We start from the raw sequence: 17,497 nt of genomic DNA on the forward strand, positions 1-17,497 counted from the left end.
AGCAAAATTCTTAACGAATTAGATCATCAACAAAGCACCTCTTTATTGTAGTTGGTGTATGGACAATAATAAAAAACCGAGTCCATCTATTTTCATCTATGTGACATGTACACTTCTTCAAATGTGGTAAATATATGTAGATCATTTAATTCATTTACCCAAGATGACAGTCAACATTTTAGGCCTTTGCTCCATTTAAGTCTCAACATTGTGTTTTCTCATTATTTTTCATTATGTTTCTACATTTCATTTGAATTTATTTATCAGCATTAAACAGCAATTTCCTCTGCAGTAACAAATTGAGCAGCAAACCTGAACAGAGGAGGTCAAGGAAAAGCTCTGCTTCTTTTGTTTAGTGTCCTTGGGTTTGTTATTGGCCTTATCTTTGTTGTTCTTTCCTGTAAGATGATGGACTTGCTACAAATTCTTGCTTTTTGGATTTTACTTTGAACTTACAGCATACCGATGTATATACAAAAATGTTCTTATTGATCTGCTTCAGAGAGAAATGTTTTTTTTTTCTTAGAATTAAACAGATTTTGAGTTAAACAAATACATTTAGTGTATGCAAAAGCTAGCAATGTAAACAATGACCCCCATTACAGATTGAATCTTGCAGTTATTTATTTGATTAAAAACGGACAGATAACTATGATTGTACTGCTTTACAAACTGTGTCACCCTCGGTGTTTAATGTATTAAAATGAAACATATTATAGAGATGCTGTTACAGGATCTAAATCTAAATTGTGATTGCACTGCATGTCATTCTATATTCTCCCTTTTCATGACACTGATGTCTAATTTGACAGGATCATCTGATTAATTAGCAATGATGGTGTAATGAGCTGTAATGCATATCAAATGTATGTTTCCTACCTTATTAAAACTCTAATCTCACTAAAATGAAGGTGAGTTGATAATAGGCCTGGAGAGTTTGTCAGTAAGGAAAGATAGCCTTGTTCTGAGAACAGAAAGTAGTTATTTACCTGACTTCTCTAGGTGTTTTCTTCTTAAACATGTCACTGCTTAGTGACCTGAGGCTGAAAAGTTGAGGTGGGGATTTTCCTCTTATTTGAACAGCATGTGGCTTAAAACAGTGGCTTAACAGTGGCTTAACAGTGCCTTAAAAAAGTATTCACACCCCCTGCACTTTTTTAACTTATGGTACAAAAGTGTGAGTCATTTAATGGAGACAAGCATGAATCATTGCAATTGATAAAGTGGAAGAGAAGAATGTGGAAAGACCAGATTGTTTTCAGACTGGTTTTCAAATAGCTGAAAAGTGTGGCTTGCAATTTCAGCTCTTTTTTACTCTACTACTTCCCTTCTTTTTTTTCTTTTTAATTAGTAAAAAAAGAGTTCACTGTCAGGCTGCTCTGCTGCCATGCATCGAAAAAGTCCCACCACCCTTCCTCACAACTCTCCATGAACAAGATCATTTAGACAATGCATGGGTTCCTGGAGTTCACTGTCTTATCCAAAGATGGAAATGGTGGGGCACACCTACAAGCCTACCAAGATGGACAGTCTCAATAAGAGGGGTATCAATCAAAAATGAAGCCACAACACATATGGTTACTCTGGTGGAGCAGCAGAGATCCAGGTTTTGCATTGGAGATAATAGAAAAATCAACTTGTAGATGTGCAAACCACATATTTGTCCACCATATTCTGAAAAAAATATTTCTTTGAATCAACTTTAAAAAATTACTCTAATTTGTTACAGCAGATTTCCTTAGTTTTGCTCAAGCTATAATTTTGATTTGATTGAAGATCAAATTAGAAAATTAGAGATTTATTTTTAAGTTGGTTCAAGGAAACATTTTTTTCAGTGCACAAGAGTCGCAAGAAAAAAGCCGTTGCTGAGAGGGGGTGTTCAGTCATGACTGAAAAAAAATTCTACCTTTTGGTCTATAGGTAAAACACTATGGAAGAAATCCTAAATCTACCAACATGGTGGATGGATAAATTTCTTCAGCAGGTGCTAAAGACAAAACAATCCAGGAAGAAAACTTGTTGGAGGTTGCAAAAGACTTGAGACTGGGAAAAAAGATTCAGCATTTAGCAGGCCAGTGACCATCAAAGTAGAACCATGTCAAAATGAGATTGACTTAATATGTCAACCTAACCCCAGTTGAGACTCCTTTGCAAGTCAGGAAGAGCTTGAGCTACTTTACAAATAAGAATTGAGAAACATTTCATACCCCTAATGATTCACTTTTACAGTTACTGCCAAAATTCTGCAAAGGATTGACTTAGGGAAGCTGAATCTAAATGCAAACCATTGTTTTCAGATTTTTCAAATATTTTCTTTTTAATTGAAAAAAAAAATCAAAATCAAGGGAAAACACATTAAAGTTTGTAGTTGCTACATGACAATCTAGAAAGGTTTAAGTTACATGGATACATGCAGGAAACTGTGGTGATAATGGACCTTACCAAGCTCCGCCCACAACCGACCCACGTGACCGCAAGTCTCAAGCAAAGCCTCGCGGCGCGTTGTTTCTATGTAAACATGACTCGATTAGTGCATCATTTCTACCGGATTTTCACAATATATCAGCTACTACAATGGACAGAGGAACTAACAAGTTCATGTCATCATCAGGGAGGAGGTTACTGGTTTCTCAGTCACAAGCTGGTTGCAAACCTGAGGCCAGCAGGTGTCAGTCAGTTATGGTAGAATTGACATTTGGTTTGATGACGTCAATATGAGAAGCTAGACTGATAGGAGGAACCAAAGAGCTCTGGAAAGGTAAAGGCAAATCTTCTGAAGTTGGGATATAATTAATTTAATTTCACATAATTACCGCGGTAGAAGCCATTTGTTTGTTAAATTTAATGAAATATATTTGTTCTATTTGATGTTTGTTGTGAATGACGTATACTCACAAACGAACGAGGTAATTAGTCCAACGTTTAGAAACTACAGAGGCTGTAATGCGCCACAGCAAAGGTAAACAAAGGTAAAATAACCGGAACAGGTGATCAACTCAAAACCACTCCTACCTTTTTACTCTCTCTCTCTCTCTCTCTGTAGTTTAAGCACACCTGTTACCGTGGCAACTGCCTGCGCCCCGCAAGACGAGCAAATATTACGTTAAAAACATAACATTCAGTCCGTTACAATATCAAGTTTCCAGGCTTGATATTTATTTCTCGATTATTAATCAGCGCTTCCCTGAACACAGCGATGATTGATTGACTAGCTGTACTTGGTGCTAGCGTGGCTAACACGAGTAACAGTTTAGTCCAAAGCCTTTTCTGCTAAAATAAAATCTTTAGTGTATGTCAGATACAGACACATTGCATATTGATCTGTTTAGCTAACGTAAGACTGTGTAGCAGACAGGCTTCAAGGTGTAGAAGTTGTATCAGTTCTGCCATTATGCTGTACTTAGCTAACGGGAAGCTAAGTGTGTTTGTGAGACGGCCACGCACGTGACCACGTAGAATGGGCATCAGCCAATGAAAAGCGGCCCCTCTGGTAAGGTCCATACAGAGGCATTGTCCAGATTGCCCACATTTCAGTGTATCTTAACCTGAGTTATGAATTTGATATTCTTGAAGGATTCCAGTTCAGTTTCACATCAATTATCTGACAATATTGTGCTTTTTCAGTTTGTCTCTGATAACCAAGCTATAGCTTTTAGGGCATATTTGAGATTAACATTAATATGTAAAAAATTCATAACAAAGTTTGTGCATAGTACTGCAACAAAGCCCATTTCCCTGTTCTTCCCCCAGCTGGTTATGCCTCCTCTGTCCCCATCTGCTCCTTTTCTCACTGTGTTAAATGTCATGAGGAAGGGTGATTTGGGGCTCGGGGAGACTGTCCTGATACTGAAAGGTCAGAAATTTGGCGCAGACTTTTGGATTTGAAGTGTCCTTGAGCAACATGTCTAAAAGAAGACCCTGTTTAACGCCACATTTCAAAAAGCAGATGAGAGTGTAGATTTCTTTCAATATCTTCTGCAGAGAAAAACATTTTTTAAAAAAGAAAACAAAGTTTCTCTTCTCTGTGTTTAGAATGGATACTGTTGTACAACTGTACAATTAAAGATGTGTTGGTCAGTATGTATAGTAGGAACTGGCTTAGTGAATTATAAAAATGACAAAAAGTACTTGTTTGCTCATTATTTAAATAAATTAAAGAACATGGCACATTTTAGATTATCTTGTTTGATCCCATATTTTATAATTTAAAAAGAAGTATGAATGTGTATTGGGCACATTCATCACACTCTACCAGAAAAAGAGCCAAAGGATAACTGCAATTACAGTTGCTACAAACAAATCAGAGGACAAAGGTTTACTTAAAGTAAAGTTTGTGCTCCATAAGCTCAAATTAGAGTGTCAGAAAGAATCACAGAGTCATCAGTGCAGTGGAGTTAAGCGAAATCTCCTCTTGTCAAGTTTTGTGTAACACTAAGAAGGAGGGGAGGGACATCAAATCTTCCAAGGGGAAAAAAAGCAGATTAAAAATGGCATCATAATCCAATCTACAGCCTCAATTCCAGTTTCAGAGCAGAACCGCCTGCTTCAGGATACTAACAAACTTCTTATTGTGAGCAAATATGGTCAGTTAAGTGGAGAATTGCTTTTACAACAACCAGTAAAATTAAGACAGGAACAAAAATACTGGCTGAATGGTCCCCATGACAAATACTTCAGTCAAGTGCATTTGGTACCTTCACACTTAACTATTCTCACAAATGCAGGCGTAATTCAGGTTCTAGATTTATGCAGTCTACTGTTTCAGTGGTTTTTGAATGTGTGCATCCACAATAAGCAGTAGAAATGGAGGGACTCAATATAGACAAGAAGACAGGTGTATTGTGACTGTTACTACTAATAAACAATAATAGCAATTATAATCATAATAATCTGCATTATCATGAAAATGTACATTAAAAGTGTGAGAAAAACTAATACTATCACAGTTACTGTCATCATTTTAGTGTTTGATTCTTCCACCCTGTGCCAGCTCCTCATCTTCATGATAAAAAGGAGGTGATTGTTATTTTCCTACCTGTTTGCACAGAGTCTTTGGATAGGATTATGACAGAGCAGCCGCTTTGTGTAGAGTTTCTAGACAAACGATGAGGCCTAATATTAGGATGCAGGCGTCTAATCGTGAAGAGCCTTTTAATTATCTTGTGATACATAGCCCAGAGGACACATCTGTTAGAAACTCCTCTGAATTTCCCCAGAGAGATTGAAGCGAAGATTTTGCACATTAGAACTTTTTTTTTCCTCGGTAAAGGCTTGATCAAACTTAATGCTGTTTCACGCAGAATTGGGTGTGGGGCTCAACTGCCTGTCAGTCAGTTCAATGTTATCATAGCAGTCAAAGCAATCCTTCCATCCACTTACTATTTCTCCAAGAAATACAATTTTAATTTTGGTTTTAAGAATATATTAAGCGAAAACAGAAATATTTAACTGAGATAGATTGCCAGTTTGAAAAGTTAATCTCATCATTTCTATTCAAATCACAGCTAGGCTATGATTTGTCCTTGGTTGTCATAAATAACAACTAAGTGCTTTTTCCTGCTCTTTCATGAACAATAAATAAATAAAATAAACTGCTTTAATAGTAGAATTATTTATTGTAAACTAAAATATTTCTAAAAGTCATCTCAAAATGGAGAACCTTTTCTCTGCATCACAGAAAACACCAACTTTTCTTTCTGTAAACCTTAAAATATAATCCTGCTGTATCACAAGATGCAATTTTTTTCTTCAGGATCATATTTTAGTTTTTTTTTCTTCAACATTATTTGAGTATAAATGACAGCCTAAAACTCCATTTAAGAAAAAAATCAGTGTGTTAGATCCTTTAGTCATTCATAGTCATGACAAAGAGACCTCTTAAAACCTTCTTTTAAGTCAGCTTTTCATTTGTTACACATATTTGCAATTACACTCAGTTTCATTATTATTTTTAAACAAAGACATTATAGCAGAGTTAACATTTTGAACTGTCTTGAGCATCTTATATTACACATTTTGCACATTTAAAAACATGTTCTCTGTTGAGTACACCGTGCTTTCAGTGTGCGATTTTCAAAAAGACCTAATCCTGCATGTTCAATGACAGGTTTGGACTCTTGAAACGGATGGAACAAAGCAACTTTACTGTAATACGCTTAGCTTCCTGTTAGCTGCTAAAGTCTCACAGCCTACTTAAAAGTAGCAGCCCAAAGGAACAGCTGCCATGTCTCTTTAGAAAATACATTTTACTTTCTAGAAGCTTTTTACAGCTTTTGTGCTTCGTCTGTCTTCATTTTTAAACATCCCACGGATACTCAAAATATCTTTGGGCTTAGCTCTAAAGGGCTGCACATATTCCACTAGAAGAGAAATGTATTCTTTAACTTGAGGTGGCAAAAACGACAGTGTTCCTTCTGGCCAGGGCATTTTATAACTCCTGGGGATTCCTCACATGTACCTAGCAGTGCAGCATATGTCAGTGGTAACCATGCGCACCTCAAATTTGTTATCAATCACAAAATATCTGTTGGACATGATACAACAAGAGCGTTCTACTCTGAGAATATGATGAGAATTAGCCGCAAAAACTCCCAAATCAAGTCTGCAAAACAGAATGATGTAATTTTTCTTCTTGCGTACCTGGGAGAGAGCGTACCTGACTGGAAATTCAGTCACAACTTCCACTCTGTTCTGTCTGTGTAACATGGTAGAACGTATGTATGATTTGTTGGTTTAGCTGAAGAAAGACTTTTAGTTTTTGAATGTTTGGCTACTGATAATTGAATAAAATCATGTTGTTATATGAACCAGTTTCTCATCTTTACTTTTAGGGGAATACGGATTAAACAAAAAGGAGTAATTTACCTCTGGGGGATTGTTTGTATTCATTCCCATGTTATATTCTGATCGAGTTATATCATTTTCAAGTCAGTCTTTGTGTTCTCTGAGACATTGGGGGAATTGCTACTATCTCCTTTAAGAATATCTTTTTGCACCCCTATCAAATATGTTCATCCACGTAAGACACGTAAGCCGGTACTAGAATATCCATTGTGTGTGTGTATGCTTGCGTGTGGGGGTGTACGTGTACTGTTCTTATGAACAAATGGGATCAGCATCCTCTTGTTCAGCCAGGTTGATTACAGTTGATTTGAGAGTGTATCTTGGTATTGATTTGTTTGGTTCACGGGAGGAAAAGCTTTTCATTGATGGAGCAACATGGTCTGTTGCAACAATAATGATCCCATTTCCTTTTTGTGGTAGTGGCAGGATTGAGGGTGAAGTAAGCAAAGGTCAGCATGAGGTCCTTTAAAAGTTTAGAGAGCAAAGTGAAAACATGAACCATATGTTCTTGTCATGCAATGTTAATCTTCATGGGAAGGAAAGAGAAAAAGGCAGTTTGGAGCTGCGTAGGATGAATAGCACCCTTTCCTTTTCCGTCTCCATAAAATAATTCCTTCTTTAATGTAGCGAGGGCAAAACATGGGGATTACAGATGGTTCTGGCTAGGCCTGAAAGTGGGGTAATCAAAATAGGCTGCTGTGCTCATCTACCGATATTAGGAGCCAAGAGATTATTACAGCACAATTTATTTAATGGAGGGAGCCCAGGGAGGATGTACATGGCCAAAGGGTGGAAGGTTGCCTGTTAAAGGGTGGAAGGATGAACGCTACCAGGCACACTTACGTGACAGAGTAACATTAGCACATAAGATTAGAATCCCTTTTCTTTTTTCATTTCAGGTGCTTTACTTCCCCCAGGCAGTGTGTCATTTCCTAGTGTTTCTTATATTGAGCAGAAACTATTTTTAACCTTGACAAACTGATGGTAATCTGAAGGTGTGAATAATTTGATTGATTAGACCTGATATGGATTTGAAAGTAGAAAGTCCTTCCAAAAACATTTTCTGTTAAGTGCAACACGTCATCCGTTTCACATTTGATTGATTGATTCTGGTCACCTGACAAATGTAATGTTGCGTGTCTTTCCTTCCTCACAATGCTTCGCCTTAAAACATCGATTTATAATCTGTCCAGGTAGACATGCCACACTAATCTGCCAAAACCAAATCTGGAATTTTTGCTTTTTGAATATCATTTTGTGTCATTATTAATTGTTTATCCCCCTCATAATCTGCTATTGTCCCACTGACCAGGGGTAAACAGTCAGTTGTATCACAAATCAGACAGGCGGAGAGCAGAGAATTTTACGGGAAACAATATTTTTCAATCTATCAAATTGTAGACTTAATTTGACAGATTCGATTTTATATTTTCATTTAAGTCTAATATTGCACAAGAATTACTGTTTATCAAAGCAAACATTCAATAACCTGGCACTTTAATCAGTGGTGACCATGAGGATATTCTTGCCTTGATTGTGTTGTTAAATCAGAAGAATTTTAGAGGAAAAAAAAGGGTTGAAACAAGAAGTTTGCAGCATGCTCTGTTGATTGAGGGTGAAGTAAGCAATGTATGTATACACATATATCTGTTTATTCAGATGTATGTCTGATTAAACAGACATACATCTTTTTTCCTCCCTGTCTGACATTAAATTTGAGTAAACTTCTCTTGTTTTAGGTCATGTCTTCAAATTCAGAAGTTTATATATGGAATGATAACTGTTACTATCTTTAAACAATGAAGGAAAGCCCAGATGATGATGTCATGACTTTGGAAACTTCTGATAGGTTAAGTGATTGGATCCATACCTGTGGATGTATTTTGAGGCCACATATTGAACACACTGCTTCCTTGTTGGCACGATGGAAAAGTCAAAAGATATCAGCCAAGATATAAGGAAGCGGATTGTGGAGCTGCAGAAATCTGGTTTATTGGAAAAAGGGATTGCAGGAATTGACTTGGAGAAATTAACTTGATTGATGTAATTGACTGGACTTCCTTAGACAGTTAACTTTATACCAAAAGGCATTATATTTTTAGTTGAATTTGGATCAAATTGCAATAGCATTTTGAAGGGTTGCATGATGGTCTATTTAGAGAAGTTTAGCTGGATTACTAAAATGGTATTTTTCAGTTAATTGGTTATATGAATTGTACGAAGTATAGTCTGTTTTAAAATTTGTCTCAGTAAGATTTCCCTGGATTAATAAAAAAAATTCTTATAGTCAAATCAATTGTGTGTAAGTTTAAGCAATTGTTTATCTTCAACTTTAATTTGTACTTTGGTTGGATAAAAAAAAGTATAATCAGAGATCCAACTTTTTAAAATTTTCTTTATAAAACACATATTTTGTGAACATATTGTAACTTAAAATCAACCTCTGCATATATTCTAAAGTCTTCCACTAGTTATTCTTGCGCCCAGACATTTTGCTGTATCCAATACATACAAGCTGACCTTTCGCAGACCTGCCTGTGTCTCAGGTGGATCCTCACACCCTCTGTCCTTCTGAAATTGGATTGTTCTTTTTCCTGTCTGCCGAGATGTGAATCTGGCACCAGTTTGCTGCTCCAGGGTTCAGACACAACACGAGAGTGGTAATATTAGGAAGCTTTTAAATTTAATCTAACCCACTACATGTTACAAAGTCAACACCACTAGCAGATTATGTGGTTAATGTTGGAGCCAATTAGTTGACTTTGCCAGAAGTACTACAGTATGTGTGGGTTAGTAATTCTGGTGTCTATGTGTAAGAGTTCTTGTTACATTGGTCTAGAAATGTGTTTATGGCTTAAATGCAGAACAGGCTTTTATTTTTAGATGAAATATAGTAATGCTCTTGATTTGCAGACACCTTTGTCCCTGAATGAGTGGTGAAAGTAAACTACTCTTAGAGATATTGGAGTTTTTTAGTTTATTGATGCTCTTTTGAAAGAGCACTGCTTCTCTTGCAGTGCATCTTTGCTACAAAAAGGATTTCAGCTAAGCATAATGAACGCTTGTTTGTTGGTGGAACTGTTAAATACCAGGAATGTCAACCCAATAACTTTCAAATGACACATTCCCTCATTTTTTTGCTAATCAATTTATTGAGCAGCAACACAAAACTGTATAGCTAATAGTGTGTCTTAATCTAGTTTGTCTCTATACAAGTTTCAAGCTTTGTGGACATGATATCAGTTTAGCTGGTTAGCAACATTTTGTAAAGAAGCTATGATCTCTTGGTTTTACAGTTTTATTGTTGCTTGCTGAAAACCATTTTGCTGGAAACAATTTTTTACCTGTTGAAAGCTTGATTGTATATATCTATACATTGTATATGGTCAGGATAGTTTAAATTTGTTCATCATGTAAACTTTTACTAAGTCAACGTAATAAACAAAATGCACAGGTATTTTTTTTTTATTTGAATTGATTCAGAAATTCAAATCACAAAAATTAGTACCACAGCACTGTGCACAGTGCAATCAAAAATAAATTTTACGCAACCATATATAGTGTGTTTAGTATAATCATTAATATTTTTGGACAGTCAAAGACACAATTTGTGTGCACAAAGATGTTACTGTCACATGGACATTTTGAAAACCAGGTAAAATAGGTGAAAGGTCAAATCTGGTGTTTTTTGTAATTTTTTAGGAGAGAAAAGACAAGTTTATTTCTGTAATATCATTCACACACAATGCAATCCAAGGTGTTTAACAGAGTGCTTAATATGCCATAAACACAAAAGCACTGCAAAAATCTTAGTGACCAATTTAAATCCAGCACTTAAAAATGTCCTAGTCCAATTTTTTTTAACAAGTATTATTTTCAAAGTACACAAGATTACAATTAGACATTTACAGCAGGAAACCTCTTCACATTTTGCACTTTACTAACATGCAGTGAGGGTAAAGTGTTGTAGAACTATAGAAAGACCTAAGACCACGGTGCAGAAAAATGAAGAAGTGTGTATGCGTGAGCGTGTGTGTGGGTGGGTAGCTGTTGCAATTCACAGGAAAAGCTTACTTGGATCAATGTGTTTGGCCTGGTCGTGCCACATGCTGGGTGTCTAGTAGACAGACAAATATTTGCATTATGAGACAAGCAGTGGTGAGAGACAGATCGTTCTGTCTCCTCTATGGCGAGGTGGCATTTCTGATTTATCAGCTCTATCTTCATAGTCAATATCATGCCCTCTTTTTCTCCATGCAGGTTTCAAATCAAAATGGGCGGTGGCCATGAAGCTGATGTGTAATAATTTAAATCTTGGCGGTGTTCAGTATGGACAATGTAGAAATTACAGAGCTAATGAATTAAAATAAATTTGCTTTTAAAATGTAATCTAAGTTTTTAACTTTTTAGTAACAGAAAGTACAAAGTAACAGAAATAAAATCCTTGTTAAAGGTGAATGAAACACAGTCTAATTTTCCTTTATCCTTTAAAGCGATGAATTTTTACAAATGTTCTGCTGCTCTTGAGAAACCTAAAATAAAAAGTCCTAATTCACACCACACATACAATGCCTCAAAAAAAGTATTCATACCTGTTGGAATATCACACATTTTCTCACACTGCAACCACAAACATCAATGTATTCATGGGCATGGAGAGACGAGCCACCATTAAACTTTTTGGCCCAGGACAACAATCCTAGACATGCAGGTCATACAAATCAAATGTCTTCAGTGAAAGCATTAGAGAATGTATCCTGCCACAGTATGGGGAATTATGAAATTCTGTCCCCCACAACACATTTGTGGAAGGGTATCAGGAAATAAGTTAAAAAATTTGTTTGATGACCCTTGTTATACTGCAAAAGCTTAGAAAATTATTTATCTTAAGACAGTTTTTGTATGAACTTAGAAAATGTAGGACCAGTGATATGTTTTACACAAGTGATTGAACATCAAAGTTAATCCTCCGAACCAGAATGCTAGTGGTCTGGTGGATCAAAAAGTAAGCTTACAGGCCTAAGGTCAGTTCTCACTACTCCAGATAAATGAACACACCAGGGAATGTTCTGTGCTTTCATTTTTTCTTAGCCCAACTCTAGTGACCAAAACCTCAGCGAAACCTTTATTTAGCTAGCTTTCTTTCTTGTTTTATTACTGTGAGAACCTTATCTCATGGAAAAATCATGGTTTAGGGCTGTTTGCTGAATTATGGTCAGGATAGTTTAAATTTCTTCATCTTGTAAACTTTTACTAAATCAATGTAATAAACAAAATGCACAGGTGGATTTATCAAAAATATTGTTCCTCCAATATGACAGGAAATCTAATGACTCCTACTCTTTGTAGGTTTGAATGTCTACTTTACGTACCTTCCCTAAATCTTGGTAGCCTTTGCATGTTGGTAATAAAGTCATGTGCATTCTTATTTACCTAAACTTTATTTGTTTAAAACTTTTTATGTCACATCCCTTCCGCTGCATCTCAATCTTTGCTGTGTCATTGAAAATGTCCAGCATCAACAGTGAAAGTGGCATTGGTGCAGCTGGTAACAAGATCAGGTGGTGATTATGTACACAGTGACCAGATCCAGGTTTTGTGCATTATTTTAGCATTTAATTTGTAATAAGAAGGTCCACAAATCCATCTCTTATTGTTTAATTTACCAGTAATTCCTGAACAACAGCTGGTAGAGGGGAAGATTATTGGCTGGTGCTTTCTTGGCAAGAGGATTGCTGCCATTTCACCCTTAAATGAATATAAAGCCCTTGAGGGAGATAACATTGTATACTAATAAGACACAAATGCAGTTAGTGACAAGACAATAGGCCACCTGGTGGATAACTGCCACTAAGCGAAATTCTATATTTTATTTGCTGACTATAGTCTGCGTTGCAGTCTAGTTTTCTTCTGCAAAGACACATACAAGGAACCATGACTTTGCTACTTCAGAGACATTGTTCTTAGTGGGTACCCTGATTGCATCTGTTCCCCTTGCAAAATGACTGGTGACTTATAAATGTAGCGCTATAGCAGTTTATCTGAAGATTTTAAAAAGTTTGCTTTTGAGCTGTCCAAACATTGTCCTGTGACACATTTTTGCACAGTTGGAAATTTGCACCATTTGAGTGCATCTTTGAAGCGGATGGCCATGTTGGAAACTTGTAATTTTCTGCCTGTTTTATTTCTGAATATGAATGGAGTTTGTTATATTGCTTAATTTTTAATTATAGTTCTGCTGATTTGAAATTACACAGCAGAGTGGGATGCTTGTTAGTGCTGTCCCCTGAAGCTAAACAATTCCCAGCCATGCTTTGGGCAGAGTTTGGATGGCTCCCTGTGGTTGCTTTGAATTCCTGCAGATTCTCCTGATTCTTTCCACAGAGTTAGGTGAGAAGGGGATTCTGAACTGACATTCTGAGTTGTTTGTTCTGGCAGCACTGTTTGTCTCTAATGGACTGGCCAGAATCTCTGCGTAAACATGGCCTCTTGTTCCATGACAACTGGAATTGGTTTCAGACCTGCCAGGACCCTGAGTGGGATAAAATCAAATCTGGAAAAATTTAAGTTTTATAAGCAAATTTTATCGTAACGGGAAGAAATAATTTTAAAAATCTGATAAAATTGTGTTCTAATATAGTAACGCGAAACTCTAACAGATGACATTTTCAAACTTAAAAAGTGAAAGAATGGTTTAGATTGTACATTTTTCCTATCATTGATTCCAAAGCAGGATTAACAAATAGCAGTATATTAGTATGTGTGTTTAAATTAAATTAATGTGTGCTGTTTGACCTCACAATTGCACAACTTCCTTAAACTAGTTTTTTTTTTTTTTTTTTTCTCCGAAGAGTTTTTGCGGCGCTAGTGGCTCGTTTTTTTTGTACAGTAGGCAGACAGGAAGGAGGGTGATGAGAGGGGGGAAGACATGCGGTAAAGGTCGTCGGGACCGGGAGTCGAACCCGCGACATCCGCGTCGAGGACTAAGGCCTCCAAACGTGGGGCGTGCTAACCCCCTGTGCCACCACAGCACGCCCCTAAACTAGTTTTTTTAAAAGTAGCCTGGGTCATTTATTTTATTTTTTAGCCCATTTGTGCTTTTGGGGGGTCTGGTTGTATGCACTGAGATATTTTGTAAGAAGACTGATTAATTTTTATATATGCTTTTATTGTGAATATTATCATTATCACAATGAATTACACATAAGATTTTAGGTTTCTCTCGTGCACACCCGGTTGTTAATTCATTTTCAAATTAGCAACCAGGTGTTAATTTGAAACATCTAGTTGTTACTAATTTACTTATTACTTACTAATAAGTAAATTAGTTTATCCTTGAAATTTTAATTTGAGTATTTAGATGGTTAATTTACTGTTATCTGAAAAGAGCATTTAGGTATATCCTGGAACCATCACGTGTGGTGGCATTGGAACCACAGACTGCACCTGCAGTCCAAAGCTTTTGAATCTCTATCAAACGCTTAAATGAGCTTTGCTTCACAATGGTTGTCCCTTCCGTGTATCTTTTTTCCTTCCTCTCAACTTTCAACAAATGGTGTCAGATACAGATATCTTCTTTAACAGTGTTTCAGGTAAGCCACACATGGTGTTTGTGACTCTACTGTTAAACCTGCAGTCATCACCATGACTGTATTGGAGGACAGTTTTTGAAAAAAAAATTTATTGGTGTTTTGTAATATTCAGATGTTCACATTTACTGAATTTTGAATTAACCATAGCTGTAAGCTGTAATCTTCAAAAATAGTGGTAATAAATGCCTGAAGCATGTCACCATGTCTGTAACCTATATAATAAATGAAATTACTTGAATAAACTAACTTGGCAATAACATGGCAGTTTATTGAATTGGTCCTATGTATTTTTAGAAAGAGTAATTAATTAATTATGGCAGATATGTTTATGTCTCAGCTTTGATTCTAAGAAAACTCTTGCGGTCTTGCAGATTTAAAAATATATATTAGCAAGAAGGATCAAGCTGTGATGAATTATAACACCATAAAGCACATGTTGCACTTTAACCATACTGCAGGTTACATTAAATTTACATATTACACAAACAATAAGTCTTTTACTTTAATGTCCCCCCAGCAGTCTACTTATAATCTTGTAAATGGATCTCTTTAAGCGATGTTTGGTGGGTTTGGCTCCTTTCAGCAGATTTTATTTTTCCTCTCCCGTCTGTGAGCAGTTACCAAATCCCCCTGTTTTTTCTTAGGCTAAGGTTGGGGAGATTTTCCTCGACCTCTGATGAAATCTTCTTAGCACTGGTTTGATAAAACACTGTGCGTCTCCTATATATAGCTACCTATGACTGCATTGTCCCAGTGTCACTGATGTGCATGCACTGTGCCTGTTGGCGGTGCAGGGCAAGGGCAGAGCTGTTATGACAGTTTATTGGAACTGGTGACAAACAGAAATAGGATTAACCCTTTTAACCTGATTTTTTTTTTTTTTATCCAGACTCTCAAGTCTTGCTGTGTGAGTTTTCCAACTCACTCATTTAAACTAATATGTTGCACTTTCATGACAGCATAGACACAGATTTTTTTATAAAGTTGTTTTCAGGTTAAGTGTGACAAAGATTACCTCTTGCTGTGACTAAGTGTATCTTATGTAAAATTAAGTTATTCCTTTTGCGCAAGAACCTTTTGTGCTTATTTTTTATTTATTCATCTTTATTAATTCATTGTTGCTTGCCAATGGGCTTAATGTGGTTTTGTCTGCTATTATTCAAGTCTGTAATTTTTAGCTGTTTTCTTTTAAAATTTACATCCAATTTAGCTCTATACAGGGGATCAAATTTAAGAATGTGAATAATTTGATCAAGAAGAATATGTTATTGCTAAGATTGAGCTTGACTCACTATTCCAGTGTGGAAAGATTATATAATAGGCAGGTTCAACGATTTTAAAACCATGACTTGGTTTGAAATTTTGAATTTATTATGAATTATTTCTAACCAACCTTTTTGGGGTGTACCCTTCCTGTCATCCAGGGCCTATGCACCTCTATGTAAGGAAAAGTGGGTGTAAACTATTTATATCGCACCACTCATACACACGGCAATCCAAAGTTGTTCTTAGGTGTGAGTGTGGGCGTGTCTGTGTTGCCCTGTGATGGACTAGCAACCTATCCAGGGTGTACACAACTTCTTGTCCAATGATATCTGGAGATAACCAACATCCCCCTTATGACATTGCAAGGCTAAGTGGGGTGAGACATTAAATTGATAGACCAATAGCAGAATTTTAAAATATCTTCTTTTACACATGCCCATCAGTTCTTGAGCTAAGACCTGATGTATTCCCAGCACATATTTATTCAATTTCTCTGAAACTTCTCAGTTTAAATTTAGGCTACTCTAAGAAATAAGCATGCGTGTCGGTCGGGTTGTTTGAGGGAACTCTTACAGTTCCTTGTAGGTAGAAGACTAGCCGGGTGAGGAGAAGGAGAGAGGCTTATCGTGTAGTAAGAGGCACTCTAAGAGTGTCAACATGTTCCTCCTGTCCCTGGTCACTCCACTAGAGAGTAGAGTGGGCTGTGGCTCCATCTCTTCAGACGGTGAAATGTCATCGCTACCAGACTCTGAGCATCATAGCACGATTTGTAGGAGCTGTTATGCTGTGCATGCTCAGCAATTTTTGGGGGGCTTTATTTTATAAAAGTTTTTTCTATGGTCATACGTATGATATAGTTTTTTATAAGATGTTTGAATTTTCAAATGGTCTAACTTTATGTTGAGCACAAATGGAATGAGTAGCCTCTTTGTTTAAGTCATTAACAAATTAGATTTAATTTTGCTTAATACTTGTACATTCTGTGTGAGATTTTAGTTGGATTTTATGACAAGTCACATCCAGTCACACTCATTCACTGGGATCTGAGGTGAACTCAAAGATATGTTTTTTTTGCCAACTTTCCTTTCTTGTCCAACTGTATTTATAGAAGAACACTCCTCAGTATCAGGATTCCACTGCATAATAAAACACAGTAAATGGATCCTGGCTATGTTTGTCTGGACTGACCTCCATTAAAAGGTAACCACAAGAGTGAAAAGGAGAAATCGGGAGAATCCTCTCTATACTTCTTCACAAACATGAAGTCACTCTTATATGAAGACAAACATGTGCATGTGAGTCAGCAGGCAGACTATAAACACACGTAAGCTGTGTCCCAGTTCAGGGGCCGCATCCACAGAGGGCTGCATTTGAAGGCGGATTGCATCCCAGCGGTTGTCACTTTCTTCAAAGCTTCTCTATGTGCAATCCAAAGACATGCTCTTCTCTTCACCTGGCAATATAGGCAGCATGGAAGAGTTTATTTGGTCCATAGTACTTCACAATAACTATTGTGCAGCTTTGATTGTTAGAATATAACAAACATTATACATTTGTTGTCTGTGAAAGAGAAAACCTCAAGCTGTTTTGTATTCCATTTAAACTCAATGCATATTCAGGAACTGGGATGTGTTGGACCAAAGAAGCCCTATATATATGTATATATATATATATATATATATATAGAGAGAGAGAGAGAGAGAGAGAGAGAGGTATTGTACTAATAACCTAGTTTTTATTTACCGTAATTGAATTTGGTTCAATTCAGTTAAATTCATAGTGCCAATTCTGAACAA

The 17,497-nt window shown here is 36.5% G+C and overlaps 1 protein-coding gene across 1 annotated transcript in view; it reads left to right on the top strand.

Moving 5' to 3' along the window:
• LOC102230132 (potassium/sodium hyperpolarization-activated cyclic nucleotide-gated channel 1) overlaps window positions 1–17,497 on the top strand; it is a 77,061-nt gene that overhangs the window by 1,355 nt on the left and 58,209 nt on the right. The gene's annotated exons all lie outside the window — the stretch shown is intronic.

Source organism: Xiphophorus maculatus, chromosome 4, assembly GCF_002775205.1.
Source record: "Xiphophorus maculatus strain JP 163 A chromosome 4, X_maculatus-5.0-male, whole genome shotgun sequence".
NCBI classification, from domain to species: Eukaryota; Metazoa; Chordata; class Actinopteri; order Cyprinodontiformes; family Poeciliidae; genus Xiphophorus; species Xiphophorus maculatus.